Below are 23,114 nucleotides of genomic sequence, written 5' to 3'. Positions count from 1 at the left end.
GTAATACTTTCAACAATAAAGATTAAAAACAACAACAACACAGCCCATCCAGAGTGTTGGCATGAAAATGGCAAGTTAAGTCGACTCCCAGTTTCACTGCCCTGCACAGTGTCCTGAAGATGTTGGGAATCTGGAAGGCATCACCGACTGCCCCTTCTCCCCTGCACACCACACTCCTGGGGTCTGCAGGCTCCGCTCAGGGCTCTCCCACTCCCCCCTCCCGACCCCTCCCACCATATCCCTGGGTTTATACGCTCAGGATCTCCCTCCAGGTTTAATATCTTCTTCTAACTGGCTCCCATCCATCTTCCTGAGGAATAAATCTAATAATGTCATTCTCCTGCTTTTAAAAAATGGCATTCTTCCCAACAAAAGAAGCCCAAACTTCTAAAGTCAGACTTAAAACTCTCCAAACTCAGATCTCGACTGTCTTTTAGTTTTGCTTCCTCCTACTTTCCTGTGTGATTGTCATCTTGAAGCTAAACCCCTGTGTCATTGTAATCCTCCAACCAGTGATCTTTCAAATATGTAAATCAGATCATGCCACTCCTTTGTTTCAACCAGTGTTTGTCTAACCACATAGGAAAACTGGCTGTTCCACCAACACTGATCATGTATACCCCGTGACCTAGCAATTTCTCTCCTGGAGATACACCCAACGCAAACCCATGCATAAGCTCACCTAAAAAATGGACAAATATGTCCAGAGCATCATTATTTGTAAAAGCACTAATGTGAAAATTACCTAACTACCCGTCATGGTATAATGAATAAATAGTTTTATTTACGCAAGGAAATACTATACAGCAATGCCAGTAAATTCTCTAGAGCTTTGTGCAACAATATGAATGAATCTCACAAATGAAATTTTGAAAAAAAGTCAAACTCAGTCAGTAAAAACTCTATGTGAAGTAGAAAGACAGGGGAAGTTATGAAAAGCCAGGGCAGCGTTGCCTTTGGGGAAGGTGGGACTGTGGTAGGTTCAGCGGTGCCTCCCCAAAAAGCATGTGCAAGTCCTTGACCCTGATGCTTGTGAATGTGAGCTTATCTTTTTTATTTTAATCTTCATTGTTGAAAATATTACATATGTCCCCTCTTTCTCCCATTGACCCTTTATAGCTTGTCCCCGCCCCTCGCTGCAGGCCTCAACCACCCTATTGTCTGTGTCCATGGGTCATGCACATATGCGTACAAGTTCTTTGGTTGATCTCTTCCCACCCCCCTCCCATCCCCCTACCTCTCCTTCTTGCCTTCCCTCTGATATTCAACAGTCTGTTCCATGCTTCTGTGTCTCTGGATCTATTTTGTTCAACAGTTTATTATGTTCATTAGATTCCACATATGAGTGAGGAGCTAATCTAGAAATAGGGTTTCTGGAGATGGAATTTAGCCGAGGATCTCAGGATGAGATCATCTTGGATCAGGGTGGCTGATATCCTTGTAAGGGAAAGGAGAGGGAGACATGAGATTCACAGAAGAGAATGCCCCATGAAGATGGGGACAGAGGCTGGAGTCATGCAGCTACACAGCAAGCTATGCCTACTATTGGGGACAGAGCCTCCAGGGGAAGGCTGGACTGAGCATGCCTACATCTGGACTTCAGACTTCTGCCCTTCAGCAGTGGAAAGGAATGCATTTCTGTTGTTTTAAGCCACCCATATTCTAGTAAATTGTTTCAGCAGCCCCAAGCACCTAAGATAGGGGCGTTAGAGTGATTACCGGGACGCCGGTAAAATTCTGTTTCTTGTTCTATGTTCAGTTTATGAAAATTCACTGAACTGTAGGCTGTCCTCCATGTGCTCTTTTCAATATGTAGACTTCACTTCAAAAAAGTTAAAAGTATACATAATTACACTTTATTACCCTTTGAAAGAAGCCTCCTTATCGGGGTGCAGCCGTCAGAATAAGATAGGCCGCTGTCTAATAATAAATAACTTCAATGACCCACAACCGCCAACCGTGAGCGTCTCTATCTCACCCACGCACGTGTCTCTCAGCTGTAGCCACCTCACCTCACCTGCATGGGCCAGATCGAATTTTAACTCCTACGTGAAGCTCCTCTGGAATTCTCCAGGCAGGAAGTGAGGCAGCCGGAGTATCTTGCTCCAATTATGCTACTTTTATTTGGGCTCCTTGCTTGCACATTTATTTCTGGCGCTAGGTGTGAACGCCCAGACTGTAGGAATATCATCTTTATAGAGCATAGCTTAATGGTCAAAGTATATTTTTTTATATCAGACTTGATGTCAGATAGATTTTGGTTTTAATTTGATCTCCAGTCACCTAGGACAATTTAATTAATCTCACTTAACCCCAGTTTCATCATCTGGAAATAAGGATAGTACTACTACTGACCTTACAATATTAGTGTCTGAATTAAAACGTGGCCCTAGCTAGTTTGGCTTAGTGGACAGAGTGTTGGTCTGCAGACCGAAGGGTTCTGGGTTCAGTTCTGGTCAGGGGCACATGCCCAGGTTGCGGGCTCTATCCCCAGTAGGGGGCGTGCAGGAGGCAGCCAATCAATGATTCTCTCTCATCATTGATGTTTCCATCTCTCTCTCCCACTCCCTTCCTCTCTGAAATCAATAAACATATTTAAAAATAAATAAATAAAAATGAGAACACGTGTAAAGCTCTTAAAATAACGTAAGATATAGATGCAGTATTCTAAACATTACCCATATACTGAACACTACTACACACCTACTGCAGGTCAGGGTCTGATCCAGGCTTCCATGATTCGTGGTTGACAAGACCATGACCTGGACTTTAGTGGTCTAGGCTGCTACTGTTACTATTATCAGTTGTTGTTTGCATGCCCAGTAGTACCTAGCTAGCGTAGTGCTTGACACACAGTAGGCCCATGATAAATATTGTTGAACAAATAGTGCTCCTCTGCTGGCTCCAAAATGCCAAGCTTACTCCAACTTCTTGCTCTTATAGGTTTTTCTTGATATTTTTTTCTTCCTTCATTCTCATTCTCATTTTTTCATGAGTAATTCCTTTTCAAAAAATTATTTGCTTTTTTGGGTGAGTGTTTGAGCCTAATCATGTTAGCATCGCATACATAATAATCCACATTAACAGATGCCCTATTTGTGGGGAAATGTAAAGCCATGATGTGGGGAAATTATTCCTCTCATGTTTTTGTTGAAGAAGCAAAACACACAGTAAATTAAGTCTGGTCTTTTTGAAATTCTGCATTTAAAAAATTGTGATAGGAAGTGCGGAGCACACTTTGTACAATGTGGCATTAATTATTTAGTCATTCTGGGCAGGTTTCAATTGCATTACATGGGAAAATGTAAGAGCCCTCCAGTGGCCAGATAATCCCTCTCCAGTCCCAAGGGTTATGGGCTGCAGACGCGTCTCCAGCTGAATGAAACGCAGGCTTCGTCTGTAGGGAAAGAAAGAGGGCGAGGCCTATTCATGTCCCATTTTACCACTCTAAAAGGGACTCTTGTCTGATTCTAAACACTCAGGCAACTTTGAAGCAATTTGTTTTCTCTCTTAAAGCAGAGTTAATACCTTCTACCTGAGAGCTAACCACTGTAGTCAGATAACACTGTTTATTGAGCACCTACTGTGGATCCAGCACTAGGCTGAGCTTCACAGAAGGAAATAGTCTACAGAGGGAGAGAGAAAGGCAAAGCAGAACACACAGCTTCTATCCTCCAAGGGCTCATGGTCTCTTGAGGAGACAAGACTAACATCTTTAGACAAGAGAATGTCCGTTCATAATGCTCAACTTTGATCTTGTTAGAAATTGTTTGGCACTTTCTTCAGAGCAGGGGAAAGAAAGTGCCTCATAAGAATTAAAAAAAAAAAATCATTTACAATTTACTGATGGAAATCACTTTGCTAGGTACTGGAGGGGCCAGAATCAATATAGATAGACATAGTCCGCTTTCTTCCTTGGCCCTTCCAGCCTTAAAGTCTGTTGGGGAGAATTACAATGAATTAGTAATTGTAAAGAGGTGTGACAAGTGCTGAGCTACAGCACAGGAACTCTAAGGGCATGTGAAGGAAGCATCTAGCCAAAACCGAGGAGGGAATGGTGGTCAGGGAAGGCTTCCTAGAGGAAGTGACATTTAGCCCAGTGCCTGAAATGAAGAGGCATTTATCAGCCAAGTCATGAGGTTCGAGTGCTTTAGGAAGAGAGGCAGGGGCTGTGAAGAGCTGGTGGTGGCTGGGTGGGGAGGGTCCTGTGTGACTGGAACAGGGTGGAAGGAGTCGAGAGGGAGAAGAGATGGGAGCCATACGGCATGAGTGGCAGCTACGTCTCTATCACACTGCCCCTCAGATCTAGGCTCCAAATAAGCACATCCATCCACTATCTCCAGCCCAATCACCATTCTGTTTCATCAGAACTTACTTCTGGTTCCAATTCACAAATTAATACACATCTTTATTCTTGACCCCGGCTTATCTTCCAAATCCACCCCATCCTAGGTAAACCAACTCCTTGGTACCAATCTGTCTCTAATTCCTAATCTTCATGTTCACCCCCCGTCAAGAAAATGCATCCTGTCACGTGCCTCCTTTTCAATCACTGTTTCCAATACTATAGTCCCTCCATCCCTGCCCTCTTGACCCTCAGTCCACAACATCATGTAGCTCCTTTGCTGGGCACAGTCAGCACCTATAAGAAGTCCTCGGCTGGGCCTAGATCAGGAAGGAAGATGCTGAAACCACGCCAGGCATGCAAGGGGCATGGTGCCACTCTCACTCTCCTGCGCAGGAATCACCAATCACGAAGGAGGTGAGGAGTGGTCCAAGGTGCCATCCAGGACAAGAGAACACAGGGCTGATTTGAGTGTGTGATTCGTCAGCAAATCTGTCCTGCACCTTGGACTTGGCTGTGCAAGGATGTTCCTTTCAAATGTCACTGTGCATAAGCCCTCGCAAATGAATTCATCCACAGGGACAGCAAGAGAGGGAAACATCCTCTTCTGGGTCTTACCTGTTGCCCATGATACCTTTCCCAGCACTGGGCAGACCTCTTCCGTGGCCACTAAACCTCCGCATACTTCATTACCATCCCAAAACTGACCCCTGGCCTTCCACAGGGGGAAAGAAATGATTCTCCAAGGGGAGAAAACCCTTTTTTCATCACAGAAACAGTGTAGGGGCGATAAGGAAGGTTGGGCCTTTGAGCAACGTTAGCCTGAGGGGTCAGGATGACAGAATCGCTGTTCATACTTGTGCAAAAAGCAATTTGGGCCCGAGGGCTTTCTGCTCAGTAGAAGGCAAGCCCAGCCATTTCCCTCCGCCAGCGCTGCCACCACCTGCTGCCACCTGCTGCCAGGTGACTCCCAGTGGTTGCCACAGACCCAGCGAGGTGGACTCCCAGGAACAGACACATGTGCATTTGGAACCGAGGAGGATTTAAATGCATCAACAACATCCGGAAATGGGTGCCTCCTGGCCTGGCCAGCACTGGGAGTTAAATGCAAATCAAGCGATTGTTTAACGTCCTGTACTTGCAACTCGGATTTCTTTCAGGACAAATTGTTGACACAAGGGCTAGTCCAATCTTTGGTAACAGGATTAAGGAGGGGGAAGGGGTACAGATTCCAATTCAAGCAATCCTAGGTTTCTGCTGCCTTATCCGAAGCCCTGAACAACAGAGACAGTGTTAATTCTGTGTTAAATCCTTTCATTGTGCCCATCTTCCCCAGACAGTTTAACTTGAGATCTTGTTCTTAACCATTTTTTAAGCGTAAAATCAGTATTTGTAACTATAGGCACAAGGTGGCACAGCAGGTGCACCCCACGCCTGACAATCAGCATTCTCCTCTTTTTCTTAAAGTTGAAGGTGTTCCTATAACTCAATAGCAAAACATTAGATAACTCAATTCAAAAATGGGCGAAGGAATTGAATAGACATTTCTCCAAAGACAACATAAACATGGTCAACGGGTATATGAAAAGATGCTCAGCCTCACTAATCATTGGGGGGTGCAAATTCCCCCCCGTTAATGTCCAAGTCATCTTTTGGCCAAAGGAGGAGGAAGAGAAATGTACTAGGGTGTCACCAGGTGCAATGACACCAACACAACCTGTGTATGCCTGTGTGTGCATGTGTGTGTTCGTGTGTATTTGTGCAGGCATGTGAGTGCCTATGTGTCGAAGAAGGGCAGGGCAGGGAGATGTGGGGACATTGCGGCGGGGTGGGCAATGGCTCCCCAGAGACTGTATCACATGTGGGCTGACACAGTATTTGCTTTTCAGTCTGTGAGTCAGGAGTCGGAGAGCTGCCTCTGGCACTGGCTCTGAAACTTCAGCCAAAGCAGTCTTTCTCTCGTAGCCTCCGCTTCCTCACCTACCAGAGGGGGAATAACAACAGCGCCTTCCCCCGCATGACTTGTGTGGACTCTCAAATAATAGCAAGGGAGTCAGGAAACTCCAAGGGCAACAGGACTCCCAGTAAAAAGGTCAACGATCTACAAGTTCAACTCAGCCGGGTACAGCATAAAAGGGAACCAGGGACTGGGGCGAACTGGGAAGTGCATGCCCCCATGCAAAGAATTCTAAATTTCATTAAAAGCAAGCCCACCCATTCGTTTCCGTTTCCGGTAGTCACTTGGCCCACAGCCCACCGATCTTTATTCCAGAGGAGAAAGCCTGGCCCTGAAAACGAGGCTGCGGTTGTTCTGTTGAGTTCTTTCCTCCAGGGGAAGCCCCTGCTCAGATAGTCCAGACTCCTCCAAATACACCTGCCTGAACCAGAGGCCGCTCAGGAACCTGGCTGCTTCCTATGGCTGGGCGAGCGAGAGGCCCTCCCTCACTGAGACCAAGGGGCACTGCTGATTCGTGGCTGGAGATAATCTCTTCTTTCCAGGAGCTTCCAGAGCATCCCTGTGCTGCGATGCCCCTCTACCTCTCTCCCTCTCTCTGCCCCTTGCTGCACCCCAATCCAGGAATGGACAGGATGGGGGCAGGGACAGCATGGAGCTGTGGTTGGACTGGATGTGCTGAGCATGCACGCCGGCCACAGTAGACCCTGAGCCATGTGTCTGCTCAGTCCCCTTTGGTGTCCTCTCACCAGTGCCCCTGCAGGCTAGAGCCCATACAACATATTTAAATTGGGCTTTTCAGGAGAGAAACAGGCCCCAGCCTAGTTACTCAGAGGTTGAGCTGGAGTGTCGGCACCACAGACGCATGGACCAGCCCAGGAGTAAATCAGGGCGAGTTCCACCTTTTCCTGGGAAAGACTTTCATCCTAGAGGTTGGAACCTGAAAATAGCCTTTGACCCATGCTGGCCATCCCTGAAGGTCAAGCGCTCCATCCCAACTCAGATCTAACTTCCTATGTTAGGCCCGTAACAAAAAATAGAGAATAAAGGGGGATGCTTTAGACTTCACCTTTTGGCATCAATCACAGCATTCCGCCTCAAGTTTGGGAGAGACCCAAGAATCTTGTGACTAGTCTTCACCTGGTATGTTTCCAGGAAGTTCTGAGGGCCAAGAGATGGCTCTGGCTGGAAGAGATGACTGTCATGTAGACTTGGTGGTTCCCCCGACCCTACACCGACATCACCAGGCCAGTTCCCAGGTTAGATTAGGAAAGAGGGTAATCAAGTCCTCCTATTTGGAAGATTTCTCTAGCCTACAAACAGAAACTCACTCTGTCCACCTCCCTTGAGTCCAACCTCACTCCTTTCTATGACTACCCTCATCAACCAGCAGGATGCTCAAGAACTGTGATTCCTAACAATGAACTTCCTTGACTTCCCTGAGGGAGGTTGTGCAATGTGCATACACCTCACACTTTCCTGCAGAAAGTCTTAGTCAGTAGTTGGGGGATGGATTTTTTTTAAAATGTCCTCTGGCAAATAGAATAAAAGCTCCAGGCTAAGAATCTCCCGCTTTAGAGAGTGGAGGAGAGCAAGGGTGAGGCTGGTAAGCCCTCATATTCTGAGCCCCTGGAGGCAGGGGCCACTCTTCTAAATGTGCTGTAGTCATTAGGACCCGAGCAGTCCACTTCAAGGGAAGGTTCTTTGAACAGCAATTGCCTAACCCGAACAACCAAGTACGCCTATTGAATTTGTTTCCTGCAGAAAGCACGAGTCCAGGGAGAGGGGAGGCAAGAGCCCTAAGCAGAGATGTCGGAGTCCCAGCCTTGGTCCTACCACCTACTCAGATGACCTTAAGCTGGGCAGGCACTTGAACCCTTTTCTAATCTTAGTTTCTTCACCAGTCATAAGATGGGGTTGGAATAAACAATCGAAAGTTCTCTACCAACACCAACATTATGCGTTCAAACAATTATGTAATGGACCTTTCATGAATTCAATATTTTTCCCTTTGGCCTATCAGTCCTGTGTTTCATGGACTAATAGTTAAACCCACAGCAATAGGAATCAAGAGGCATAAGAATGAAACAATAGGAAACGGTAAGAATTTTAACTCTGTCATCAAATTCCTATGTGACCTTGGCTCAGTCTCTCCTTTTCCCCGTGCTCATGTGTCCAGGGAGGATATTAAGGAAAGAGATAGGTGCCAAGCAGAGCACCTGCCCCCGGGATTAGGAATGGGACCGGTGGCTGTGGTCCATGCCCCTACACATTGGCAAGGCCTGAGCTCAAACCGGTGACTCCAGCTCTGCATAAAGGAAAACCATTGCTGGGACCCCTGGATAAGCCAGGCTTGTTTCCCTTGCAAAGAGTTTGCAAACAAATGAGTGAGGAGGAGGGGAGGAAATGGCTACATTTGAAGCAGAATCGTGAATCTAAAGAGAAATGTTTTCAAAGATGTCTATGACGCATCAGCAGCTCCTTAAAGTAATAGCAAACATTTTTAGATCCATTATTTAGTTTCCGTGGAAAATAAACATCAGGCTCGAGTAGAATAGTAATAGTGGATTTAACTCGCAGTCCCATTCATCTTCTGTGCCCATGCATTTTTAAGACAGGAAGGTATTTTCCCAATTATAGCTGGAACAGGAAGGAGGAGTGGGTGGTGAGCTGGCTGGCTGGATGCCTTGCTTGTGTGCGTGGGGCTTGAGGTCAGCATGGATGTGCTGTTGGGGGGACAATGGCTGGGTGCTGTCTTTAGGCTCAAGGGAATACCTGGGCCTCTCTGAGAGACCACGCACTGCCCAGGCAGGGGTGCTGGAGGCTTGTGGGGTGCTTTGGCTGTGCTGTGGCAGCAGAGATGTTCAGAACCCAGTGCCTCCTGTCCCCAGGCTCAGTGGCTCCTCACCCAGGCTGCCTCCCTGATGCCCAAGCAGGAGGCTGAGGGGTCTAAGAGTGCCTATTCAGAAACTCTGCTACGTGGCCCCAAAGCCCCCCACGTGGAATCAGTCCTCGGCCTCCTGGAAAACAAGGTGGGGAGATGGGGTGTGGGTCTGTGTGTATCATCCACCGGGAGATGCTGCCGCTACTCACGGACCACGCGTCCTCACTTAGGGAAAGAAACGACTTCCCGGACCCAGAAGAGCAGCAGTGGATGAAACAAAACACTGTGGGCTCAGGCAGTAAGAGCCAAAGGTGAGAAATGAAAACTAAATTTCAAATAAAAACGACCCCTCGGGTATCCGACGTGGGCTGTCCTGGTGGGTGGGGTGAGTTGGAGTTTGGAGCTGGGGCCCTCGGAATGGCTTTGTTTTAATGAGACGACAGAGTGATTCGATGGGATTTCCCCAATATTCTACCTTGGTTGTTTGGTATAAGCATGTCGAGTCTCTCCGTTTTAGTACAAGGGGCAGTTGTTTGAGGTTTCTGTACTGTAGGGCCACAGGGCTTCTAGAATTCCAAATTCCATTCCTCCCTCCAGGTCCACAGGGCAGACATCCCCTGTCCACAGACATCATCCCCGGGAGAGGGGACGGAGCACACCAGCTCCAATCTTTCTCATCTCACCTCGCAGACTAAATCCCTGCCTGGTAATTGCTGCCTGTGATTCTGCGCGCTAATACACACTTATCAGCGAGCTCTCGTCCGAGAGGTGAGCAGAACCGGGCTGCCCCTTGGCCTCAGAAAAGAGGCTTCATTATATTTTGGCTGCCTTACTTCGCCCCGGGGCTGTTTCTGGAGTTATCTTCTCTCGGCAGGGCTGTGTGCTGTGCCCAGGCCTGATGCTGGGTGCTGTGCCTAGGCCTGATGCTGGACCCCTGTCCCTTCCTCCTATGGAAGCAGGAAGACTTCCCAAGACCTGACTCTCCCCTGGAAACGGGGGACAAGCCCTCCATGCAGTTGTGGATGAAGTCCATCCGTCTTGGGTCTCTCCTCCAGGTACACGAGCCTGGGCAGCAGAAATCGTTATTTTTTTATTTTTTTATTTTTTTGAGGGGGAGAGAGATAGAAACATCAATGATGAGAGGGAATCATGGATTGGCTGCCTCCCGCCCGTCCCACACTGGCGATCAAGTCTGCAACCCGGGCCTGTGCCCTGACCAGGAATTGAACCATGATCTCCTGGTTCATAGGTCGACACTCACCCACTGAACCACTCCATCCAGGCAGCGCTGACCTTTGACATCCCTGCATGCTTTGCTGGGGCGAGCCTCACTTCCCTCCTGCAACCTTCCCCACTGTCGATTTTTTAAAATTCCTCTGCGGAGGAACTTGCCCCGTTTCCCCAGAAGCGTTGGCCATTCTCTCCACCTGCTCCAAGGGCACCCCGGACCCAGGGTCTCTGATGACATCTCTCTCTGATGCTCTCTCACCAGATTCAGAACCCCAGGTGCCAGAATATCTGGTTTATTCAGGTCTGTGTTCCTGGCATCTAGCAGGAATGGCTGGCACATAGTAGGCATTTAATAAATACTTGTTAAATGAATGGAGGCTATTAAATAAAATCTGTGATTCCAGTTGTTTACTGATCCCCAGCTTACTCCGCTGAATGCAGATGATGACGGCTGAACTGGTAGCAGTTGAGAGTCTGAAAGGTAATGCGAGTAAAATGAAGGCCCTGCTTAGGGAGTTACTGATTCGGTGCCATCCCTCCGTGCACAGGAGGCATTGCAATGCTTTACAGCTCCCTGAAAACTCCAGCCATCCGCTCTGCAGCTAATAAGGATGGAGAGCCACCTGGGCCAGCAGCACACAGAGCAGAGTAGCAGCCCCCTGGCTGAGCCGGCTGAAGGCGGCCACACAGAGCCGGCTGGAAAGGTGCACTCCTCCAGGTCTGACACGGTGATGGAATATTATTGCAGGAGGCCCTCGGATGCAGATGCGGGCGCCGTCTGCGTGCCGCTGCAGAGAGCCGTGTGAGTTCCACGAGGGCGCCCTGGCACAAGTGCACCGAATTTCCATTTTCTCTTTTTCTTCTCTGCCTGTATTTCGTGACAGGACGAACCAATCACCTGACTGGATGCTCACAGCTGCCCAGCAGCATTGCCAAAAGCCAGACTAAGAGAAGGGGGATCCTAGAGGGTAAGAGAAGCAAGGGAACGAGGTCTCCTCCAAAGAAACAACACGCCGGAACCAGTGCACTTGACAAAACCGGGGCTGAGTCAGAAGAGAAGGGAGTGTCCAAACTGGGGAGGCGGCCCCGCTCTGGATATGCCGGGGTTGGGCTCACCGGCTCCAAATGAACTTGGTCTTAGCTGATCCTCATCTACAGCATTGAGAGAGGAGCATTTTATAGTCAGTTTAAGAAGAGCTCCTAGAGACCTGTGAGTCTCAAACCCCTCATTTTAAGGATGAGGAAATAAAGGCTCAGAGAGGCCAAGTGATTTGCACAGGGTCACACAGCCCATTTGTAACTGAGCTGGGGCCAGAGCCCAGATTTCCCTCTCCACCTCAGTCACATTTCCTCTGAACAGCATTTCAGATTCTTAGGAGATAACTCACTGTGTCAAGGAAGCGTCTCTCTTGCTCTGTGTTGAATCTGGTGCCTGGAAGGAGTTAAGCCCCAGCTCAGAGGCCAAGAGCTGCTGACATAATTTGTCCAAGGGCCGTGCCTACGACTTTGTGTTTGTGGCTCAAGGCTGCATTGAACGTTAAAGCCAGGTCATCTAGGGAAGCATGGCAATCAGGTATCTCTTCCCTTGTTGGTGCCCTTTCACCCCAGACTTGATGAGGTCCCTGGAAGTTTTTCCATCATGTTTTTCATCCCTGAAGCCTCTGCCACTTGACTGCCCATCAAGGCCCTGCCCCGGCTGTCCGGGTTTCACACACGCACATGCCCACCCACACTACAACAGAAATCATTATATCAAGTGGCCGCACCGCAGATCGCTTCTCAACAGCTGGGCTCGGGCAAAGCTCTGGGGATGAGATGGGATCAGAAGTTATCTTCCCCGACAGGCTGCTTCTGGATTTGCATGCACATGGCTCGATGTTTTAATTAGTGCTGTCAGCTGGTCTGGTCACAGCTCCCCGCCAACCGCTTGGCTTCTGAGGTGAGCGGTCGAAGGCTGTTATTCAGAGGTTGAGTGCTCTGACTTCCAGAGAAGAAAAACAACACCTGGGTGTCTGCATCTTATTTGTTCATTCATGTTCAACAACAATTTATCGAGGATCTATTAAGTGTCAGGCATTGAGCTGGGAGGTGGGAATTCTCAGAGACTGAGACAGGGCTCCTGCTCATAAATAGAGCACCGATAATGGACATGAAATGAACACTTTATAAAAATATAATGGGTGGTAAATGTGGACATATGATGAGACGGAGGTGTACAGGGTGCTGTAGAAGACTACAGGAGGAGCATTTATTTACTCAGCCTTGGGTGTGTGGTGGGAGGGGTCCAGGGCGAGGTTTCCATGGCTGAGAATAAGGGAAGACTTCCTGGATGAGGAGATATTTAACACTAGTCCCAATGATACAGAGGAGCTAATAAGTCACAGGATGAGGTTGTAAAGCTTTCTTGGCAGAAGAACAGCATGAACAAAGAAAAGAAGAAGAGCAACAGCATGGGGTAGGGAAGGGGGAAGGAATAAGCAATTCAGGTAGCCTCATTTTCAAGAAGGGATTGGCAGCTGAAAATAGCACCTAAGTGTGAGAGGGGTGAAAGGGGAAGGAGAAGAGATGCCGGCGGGGAACACATACTTGACATTTGTCCAGCGTCTCACAGTCTATTGTTTGCACATGCATCGTCTCATCAGCACCACAGAACAGCCATGTAAAGTTCACAGGGGAGATGGTAGTCCTTTCTGGGTCCCCCAGTGGTCCCACAAATGCCAACCCAATGCAGTTATTCATGCTCCATCTTTATTCTGCTTTGCACCTTAGGCTGCCTTGTCCACCAACCATCTTCTCCCAACCTCCAGGATCTTATTCATAGCCCCCTGATCATCCTCAGAGCCCCCTGGTTTTCCCTTTCAATCTTCTCAATAGCTAATTCACTTCAGTGGGACCCCCAAATGTTCCCTTCCCCGGGGATTTATCTTTGGCATCCATTCTCATCATGTCCATCCTTACAGTTGCCCCAAGAGCTTTATAATTTCTAGATTCACACCTCTAGTTCTTACCTTTCTCCTGAAGTCTGAGCATAAAGTCCATGGAACCAAGCAGACACCTCCACCCGAGGCTCTAACAGGCATCTCCTTGAACATGTCCAGGTGTGAACGCATGTTCTATCAGACCTCTCTTCCAGCAGCAGTGTTGATCTTCTTCAGCCAACTAGATCCTGTTCTTACTCCACCCTGTTTTTCAAGATGGAAACCTATAAGTGACTCCTGAGTCAATCTCCCCCTCCTCCCCACCCAACCTTCATCAATCCATAAATGGTCTCTTCTAATTCAGAGCTATTTCCTAGCTAGGCTCTTCTCACTCTGCCAACCCTCATGCTGCCCCCATTGTTAAGAGCTTCCTGAATGGATGTCCTATACCCGTGGTTGGCAAACTGCGGCTAGCGAGCCACATGTGGCTCTTTGGCCCCTTGAGTGTGGCTCTTCCACAAAATACCACGGCCTGGGCGAGTCTATTTTAAAGAAGTGGCGTTAGAAGAAGTTTAAGTTTAAAAAATTTGGCTCTCAAAAGAAATTTCAATCGTTGTACTATTGATATTTGGCTCTGTTGACTAATGAGTTTGCCAACCACTGTCCTATACTATCTGGACTCACACCTCCAGGTGATTATTTCCAGTCTCAGAGGAAATCTCTTCCCCTCCTCCCAAAATACTTCTCCTTTGGTCTGTTCTCCCTATTAACGTTCTCCATTATCTCAAGTTAAAATGGATAGTTTTCACTAGGCATGTGTCACTCTTAACCATCTGCCCCTTGCATCGCTCTCCAGGCTTGCTGTCTACATTTTCATGCACAGATACTGCACTGAGGCAGGGCCCTTTCTTAACCAATGTGTCACCTGAACACAACTGCGGAGAGCGGCCACAGTGTTTGGACAGGTTCAAGCCTCGGACTGATGAGAGGGCACAGTCGTCTCATGGCCACGTGCAAGTCCCAGCTTGGAGGGCAGAGCCCTCCCAGCACAATGATAGCCAACAGCTGTACTTGTAAGCTTGCACCTATGGTCCAAACACGTGGCCCCCGTGCCTGAGTGATGTGGGCTTGATAGAGTTCAGGTGCATGTAGTTGAGTAAATTCGAAACCCTTGAGAATGTTGTAAACACCTTGACCACTCCCTTACTTTGCCTGTGGCATCTGCTATAAAATAAAGACACAGCTTGTGGTTCGTGGCACTGTCTCTCCATCCGGGAGCAGCATCCCACCCAGACCCAGCTTTTATTCTCTTGTCTTTTCTCAATCCTTCACCGCCCCCTCTCAGGGTCACTGAACCTGGCTGAGCTGGCGTGGCACATAAGGCGCCCTGAGGCCGAGGATGCCATGGCCATGCCGGCTCGCCACACACAACCAGTTGTCTCTGCTGACAATTCTCCCCATGCCACAGACCGTGTTGCAAGTGCTCCTGTGTGCGCTCATTGTAGTTGCTAATGTCCCAGGTTTACTGACCTTCCTCCCTAATCAGACTAAGCATCTCAGGAAAGGGTGGTATGTCTACATCACAGTGGTTTATCCAAAGCCTAGTCCAATAATGGTACATAATCGAAACCCACAAACACGCATCTCAATTGAATTGCATTGAATTCCCTGTCCCGTCCATTTGTAGGTCTTTAAGACCCGATTTAAATGTCACTTTTTCTGTGAAGCCTTCCTTGAGTCCACCAAGCATTCACTGTAGGGTCTTCAGGTCTCTATTATTCTACTTGTTACACTGAATAATCATTACCTTTTTATATTCATCCACCACTGGCTGGAGTTCATAAAGGGTAGAAACAACCACCCATCACTGTGGCTAGTTCAAGGGCAAGACAAAAAAACAACAACTATCTGATGATTGAAGGAGTCATCCACTTAGAGAAAGGAAAACTGAGGTTTGGAGAAGTTGAGCATCTTGTGAAAAGTTGAACACTGGTATATCTGGGACTAAAAACTCTTGGCTCAGGGTTCATAGATTTTTCGTTCAAACTAGCATCTCTGATTCCACCACACAGAACCACCTCCGTGGAAACTCTCCACTAGGCATCACTCCTTTTCTTGAGCAGCCAGCCCTCTACAGTGAGAAGCACCAGATACTAGTAGCCCACACAGCTGGGTGGCAAGTTATCACAGGAGCAAGTGAGCTGCCTAACAGACATGCTGAGCCATAGCCCAAGCTTCTCACCTTGAGTTGAACCTTCACTTGACTTCAGCTCTGCCATTCACCAGCTTTGTGGCCTTGAGTTCGTATTTTCTCAACCATAGGAATACAGATAAATACTCTTCGTGATTGTTGTGCAGAAAACAGTAGGAGTGATATCCACATCTTCTAGGAACCTGATTATTTAATCTCTGTAAATATATTGACACAGCGGGAGCCCAGTAGATGCTCACTCACCATGACCAGCATTGTCAAGCTCTGCGTGTCCTCTTTTCAACAATTTCTCTGAATCCTCCTAGAGCCCTTTTTTGTTGGCCTCTTAGACCTAAAGAGTGCATGGGAAGAAAAATTCAAATTCAAATAAAGAAAATACTTAGAGCTTCCTCCAATACACTGTAGATCCACCATGGTCCCGTTTTGCATTACTTTTATATCCCTTACTGTAAGGAAAATACTTTGATATCCCCAGAAAACAAAGAACATGGAAGAGGCATTCAAGAGTAATGAGAGGAAAACACACACACCCTACAACAGAGATATTCCTTGGGGTCCAAGACCTTTTTCCAAACGAGCTTGTGTGGATTCTTAAAAAGAGGCCCGTGTATTCCTCCCATTAGAAATTCTGCCAAATGGTCTAATGATCTAAGCATCCGGGAATGTGTTAGGTCTATTTTGGGGAATTCTTACACACTTAGTCCCCCCAACATTTATATGCCTTACAAGCTTACATGATTGTGCCGAGCCGGCACATCCAGGTTTGGTGAGCCTGAGAGGGGGCGGTGAAGGATTTAGAAAAGACAAACAAGAGAATAAAACTGGGCGCTAGGTGGGATGCTGCCCTCTCTGATGGAGAGACGGTGCTATGGCCTGTAGCCAGATACCACTAGGCAAAGTAAGGGCGTGGTCAAGATGTTTACAATGTTCTCTCGGGTTTCGAATCTACTCAATTACATGCACCTAATCAAGCTTTGTTTACTTGCTGCACCTCCCGCAGCCCATATCACTCAGCCATGTGGGACCACAGGTTCGGACCATAACATCAAGCTTACAACTATAGCCTTTGGCTCTCATTGTGCTGGGACTTGCACGTGGCTTTGCCACGAGAGGATCGTGCCCTCTCATTAGTCCCAGGCTTGAACCTGTCCAAACACTAGCCGCTCTCCACACATGATAAACCTAAATTTTTCAACCTTCGTGCCAAGGGCCCTGGAAGGATATGGAGTTATTCCAAGCAGTTTTAAATTTGAGTGCACATTAACTGTTGTCTCTCACCTAAAAATATTAGTCAATAATATTCTAATAACTAGGCGTGGGTGCGGGATTTATTCGGTGATCACTTGTTATGCAATGCCTGGTCACTGGGGTGTACACCTGAAACTAACATAAAGATGTATGTCAACTGTAATTTAAAATTAAATATGATTAAATACAATTAGTGCTTTGCAATAATCTACACTATTATTTTCAAGTTATTTTATATCATTATGTATAAGATGTATATCTATATAAGATCATTACTGAATTTTTCATAACAGTTTGTCATTATGCATTTCCCCACAAAATAAGTATTCAGTAATGATGTAAATGCTGACTGGGGGGAATTGGCAAGGAGTGTGTGCTGAGAAATGTTTGACATGAAAAGCAACGTCCACACCAGGAAAGTGTAGGAATCACTCATGGTCCAGAACCGAGGAACTGAGCAGACCCAGAGTCGGCTTCACAGAGCAACTCAGAAACATATGCACGCTGCACCGTGACCTTGAGAAAGAGCGTCCCGCTCCTGAAGATGAAGCTATTTGGGTCTGTCTGCCAACCTAATCCACCACACAGGCCTGGCACGAGATGCAGGGGAGCCAACTAATCTTTCCTCCTTGCATTGAGGAGGGGGGGGGGGGGCCCGGGAGGGACTCGGCAGCAGCTGCCAGCCGAGGCCAACAGGAGGATGAGCAAAGCCACCAGACAGACGGGAGCATCTCTCCTCTGCTCCTCCCAGATCCCTCTCCGTCAACCCCCATGACAAGGCGTCAGCGCAAGGAAGCCTGGCAAACACGCGGCCAGGAGAGCACAGAGGTAAAGGGCAAGGTGACTCACCTCATCACGCAGACACAAATTAATTACCGTCTGGGCAGGAGCGCTCACCTCCCAGCTGGCTTTGGGCATGGGAAACTGAGATGGACCACGCTCTGACCAGATAAGAGGCTGCAAGCCAGCTAGGCAGTCTGGGTGAGAACCAAGATGAGTGAATGACACGCCCAGCAGCTTTGTGGAACCTCGAAACTGCTAGTAATCCCCAGCACTAACTACACACTCACTAGGTTACCAGCTAGGTCATCGCCCAACACAGACTTGGACCCTGGTAACCTGAAAAGGTTCCTTTCCTCCCCATTGGGCAGGGATTTCAGAGTAACTGGCCGGTGGATGAGCCACTGAGCCACGGTGCCTTTGTTTTCCTGCAGGAAAAAAGGGTGCTATTAATACCTGTGAACTTTCCACAGGGGGCCGGGAGCCTTAATTAAGTGTGGTGTGTGAAGTGCTTTGAGGTTGCCTGATGAAAGCAGAGCTCCCGGTGCAAACTATTATTGTTAATTAATTATTGTCAGCGGATTTATTTACGCTGTGTTTGCAGGCCTCGGAGCCATTATTTACTGGTGAAGAATGCTTTTGTTGTGTCCTCTTCTCCCACCCACAGCTCTGGTCTCTGATCTCTCTCCTGTCTCTCTCCTCTTCGCCTTTCTCAAGTCCCTAACGGAGAGACAAAGCATTGAGACGAACCCCCTTGGACCCCAGACATAAACAGGCTTTCAGAAAGAGAGGAAGAGAGACCCGGATGAATGCAAATGTAAGCTGGAAAATAGGAGGGGGTCTGAGACGCAGTATCTGTAGTGTCTGCTAGGAAACACAGAGTCCCTTCGGGGAAAAGATGCAATTAACCCTGGACAGAACACAGAGCTGAAAGATGCAAGTCTTCCCGCTCAGATGGTTTCTGCCCCGGCGGCGTGATTATGACCTCTGAGGAGCGGTGATGAGCAAGATCAGAGAAAGGCAGGGGAAACTCTGTTGGCTGAATAAGAGCCCTCCTTCTTACAAACCCCTCCCTCTGCCCCCCTGCCCCCCAAAGGTCAGCTCAACTTTAATTTCTACCTTCAATTCATTAGGATAACAATCCTATAGAATTGCTAGAATGAAGTGGGCCTCTGAGATTAAAAAAAGAGGGAGACCAGAGGCATTAGGGGAACAAAGCACCCGGATGGAACAATGCATGTCTTCCCATCTTGGCTGCCACCTGGCGCTCGCCACGCTGGCATCTGAATCAAGGGCATTGTGGCTGCGAGACAAGAGCGTCCCCGGTGAACGGTAGCTTTTATGAATAAATAGGGCTTGCCAAAATCGGTTGGCTGTGTGTGGACATTGATTTATTTTCTCTGATTCCTTCTGATTGTTATATTTTGGATGGTGCTTACTGATGTGAAAAGCCATCTAGTATTGCTGATAAATCTAGAGATAACGGCAGAGGTCAAAAAAGTGGGGAGGAAGGAAGGAAAAGAAGGTGCGCTCGCCGCACAGTGGTAAAACTTTTTTGTGTAAAGAGCAATTCTGGGTGCCCCTTTAAATGCCATTTCACCCTATTTTGAAATTGCTTATTTAATAGGACCTTTTATTTTTATATTTTTCCTCTCTGGAGTGAAGGGTAGAATAGAGAGCAGAGTTGAGCGGTATTGTTTTAGCTGAGTATTCAGACATTCTTGTCAGGTTCCTTTTTTATCTCTTTTCCTTCTCCTCCCTTGACCATGTATGTGCATGTGTGTGTGAGAGAGAGGGGGAGAGAGAGGGAGAGAGGTGGAGAAGGGCAAAGAAAGGAGGAGAGAGGCAGCTGTCATCACCATAGTGCTTAGCAGCACTGGAGAAAGAGACATTTTTCTCATGCTGCTCAGAGTGTGTGCACCTAACATTTTCAAGGTCATGAGAATAGGAGCATTCAGCGCCTTCAAGGTGAGCCCAAACCTATCCGATTCCCCGTCTCAGTACTCACTATACTGGAGTCCTGCTGCTGAGCTTGCACCTGGTGTAATTTCTAAATAAAAAAAATAAAAAAAAAAAAAAAAAAAGAGCATTCAACTCAGTTTTACTTCTAGGTGGGATAGGGAGGAAACTTGGGGGTGGAAAGCAGGGGTGGGGGGAGGGGCAAGGTGCTGCAGGCTAACTCTGTCTCCACCTTTGGATCACAACTCCCGAAACATCGCACCTAAACTAGGTCAACGGGATTTAGGATAAAGTGGGATAAGCTTTTGTTAATTATCCCAATGTGCAGAATGCCTTGCTTTTAAATCCGGAGTTGGATTTAATCACAGAAGCTGAGACGATCTTCCAACACCCAAATCCATTTGAAAATTGACCGGAGGGGCACTCTATCAAAAGAGATAGCTTGTTCAGTAATAGGGTAACAAACGCCATGACCGCACAGACAGGAACTCGCTAAGCTCATAGTGTGCTGGCTGCTGGTGTCATTCCGGAGGGCGATGCAGCAGACAAAACGAAGGAGCAAGTGCGGGCTCTGATCATTCCCCACATCCTCCCTGTCAGGGTCTCCTCACAGAACAAACCCCAAGTTCAATACCACAGAGATGCAAGAAGACAAGAAGACGGCGCAACAGCTCCAAGCAATTGTGAGGAGCCATTAGTAAGAGATGCTGAAAATGGGGGAGGAACAATGTCTTAAACTCACTTTGAGACATTCTTTGTGTTTAGAGTTATTATTACTTTCCAATAATCTTACAAGAATGAGGGCACAGTGCAGGCCCATTTTAAAGAAAAGAATTAGCCCTCCTGAGGTATATTGTTGGTAAAAAGACTAACTTTTGCCATCAGTTTCATAGCAAATTGATGTATTTGAAGAACAATGGGCAGCAGTGTGGTGATTGGAGGGGCGGGAATGGGGTTCATGGAGGTGAAGGAGGAGATGGGGGGATAAATGGTGATGAAAAAATAGAATAAAATAAATAAAAAGACAAATACTTAAAGAAAACATTAAAGAAAGAACAACTTGAAAACCATCATAGAAAATAATCTGGGTTAATCTCTACTAATACCTTTTTAAAAAAATATATTTTTACTAGAGGCCCGATGCATGAAGATTCGTGCAAGAATGGGCCTTCCTTCCCCTGGCTGCCGGCACTGCCTTCGCTCTGGCCCGGAGCTGCCTTTCCACCTTCACACGCTGCCCAGAGGCCTGGAGCATCCCGCCCCACCCCCGGCCGCTTGGCGCCTGCATATGCAAATTAACCCGCCATCTTTGTTGGGTTAATTTGCATACACACTCCTGATTGGCTGGTGGGCATCGTAAAGGTACAGTCAATTAGCATGTTACTCTTTTATTAGTATAGATTGATTTCAGAGAGGAAGGGAGAGGGAGAGAGAGATAGAAACATCAATGATGAGAGAGAATCACTGATTGGCTGCCTCTTGCACACCACACATGGGGGATGGAGCCCACAACCCAGGCATGTGCTCTGACCTGGTATGGAACCATGACCTCTTGGTCCATAGGTCAGCGCTCAACCACTGAGCCACACCGACCGGGCTACAATTAGCTTTTCAAAAAAGCTTTCCATGGCTTTAGTTTAAGCAGAGAGACCCAGAACAGACCTTCCCCATGCCCACCCCTCCACCACAAAAGCATTACCTGTGACAGCCAGCGTCAGGTCCCATATTGGTCTGCTAGCTTTATTTAATTTTTTTCCCTCAGGTTAACAGAGAGCAACAATCACATCCATTTAGGTTTTTCTTAGTGGAAATCTCAAAGAGCCCTATCATATTAAAGAGTGCCAGGCCTATGTCTGCTGTTCAGTAAGTGGCAATAATGAAATGATCTAACGACACTTACTGAGTCCCCATCTGAAGGAGGTATGGCAATGACCTCAGAAGTTCAAGAGTCCTTAGTGCTAAAGGAAGGGATGGGCACAGGCAGAGGCATGAAGAAGTAGACTAGAGGGAGAATGAATGGAGGGCTACATCAGGTAACATGCTGTAAGCATGCAGAGTAAGAAGGGCATACCTGACAGGACGGGTGGAGGGCTTCACCCAGAAGGTGGCGCGTGAACTAGATTTCACAGGAAGCTTAGGGTTCAGGTAGAAGAGGACAGGAGAGGAATGCTCGGCTGAGAGAGCTGGGTGAAAACAGCATGGAGCAGGTAGGAGCGATGGTGAGGCCAGACCAGAGCCATCAGCCTAGTAGTGCCTGCTTCGACACAGGCCGCCAAGATGCATGAGGTCAAATCACAGTTTTCCGTGCAGATTACTTCACTCACCTACTTTTAGAATTTTCTAACTTCCTTCAACACCCAGGAATCAGGGAAATAGGTGACCTGCAAAAACCAGGACAGAGTCCACTGAGTGATCAAGGAGTCCCAACTTCCGAACATCATGCAGACGAGGACCTTTAATATCTCAGATCTCACGCCTATGAAATCTCTAACCTCACCCCCATCCCCTCTTCCATGGGTCTTTTGAGAGGCTTTACACAGTCACAGACTTTCTGCCAGACTTTAGAACAAGACTTTCACCCAGGAGGTGAGAAGGGATATGAGACATTTCAGCCCAAAGAGTCATTCCCCGTCCCCACACCCCCAAGGCTGTTGTGAGCACCTGAAAACAGGGTTTTATAATGGAAGTGCTATTGCAACTGTAACTAGTCACCTGCCATAGAGGTGTAAGGACAACCAGGATGTGTGGTCACCACTTCCTAGATTGTCGCCTCTTCCAATCCCTGCCATTTCCAGCTAAAAGACACACAAGTTTCATGGGGGAAAACTTAGTGCAAGAACAGGAAATTTTGTAACTGGAGAAAAATCAATTATGAAGGGCTCTGGTCTCTGACTTGAGGCAATTGTCACAATGAGGTGATGATAACCTCAGGACTCTTGAAGAGTTCATCAGGGTTCAATTCCCTCCTGGCCAGCCCCTGAGCCTTGCTGAGCAGATCCCGGGCATGGTCCCAGAGCCAGTTATCTTTACCTTTCACTCCAGTTTAGAACCAAGATTGGGGGGGCGGGCGGACAGGGGGCTGGGCTCTCCTGTTAGCACAGCATAAAATGCAACTTTTTGCAAAGAAGCTGTAGCCAATATTAACACAAGGGTGGGTTGGGGGCGGGGGGGGGGGGGTGGGAGTCTTTCTCCCACAGTCTTATAAACTACTCCATTGATCTGATTCCATGTAACTAAATCATAGGGTGCTTCATCAAATTAATAAAAAATGTCTCAAGTCACAGGAGGAAAAAATCAAATTGACATGGGACATCAGCAAAACAAAAAGTAGAACATAAAAAATCATCCATTCATCATCAGGGAACCATGTGTAGTGTGTGTGTACATACAGACATTATGTAGTCAGTCCCTGACATACGGTTGGTTTGACTTATGATTTTTCAACTTCACGATGGTGTGAAAGTGAAGCACATTCAGTGGAAATCATACATCAAGTTCTGAATTTTGATCTTTCCAGGTCTAACAATCTGCTGTACGATGCTCCTTTGCAGTAACAGCAAGATGGTTTTGCCCAACTGTAAGCA

This window comes from Cnephaeus nilssonii (assembly GCF_951640355.1).
Source record: "Cnephaeus nilssonii genome assembly, chromosome: 22".
Classification (NCBI taxonomy): Eukaryota; Metazoa; Chordata; class Mammalia; order Chiroptera; family Vespertilionidae; genus Cnephaeus; species Cnephaeus nilssonii.
The sequence above is the reverse complement of the archived record's forward strand: the minus strand, read 5'-3'. Positions refer to the sequence as shown.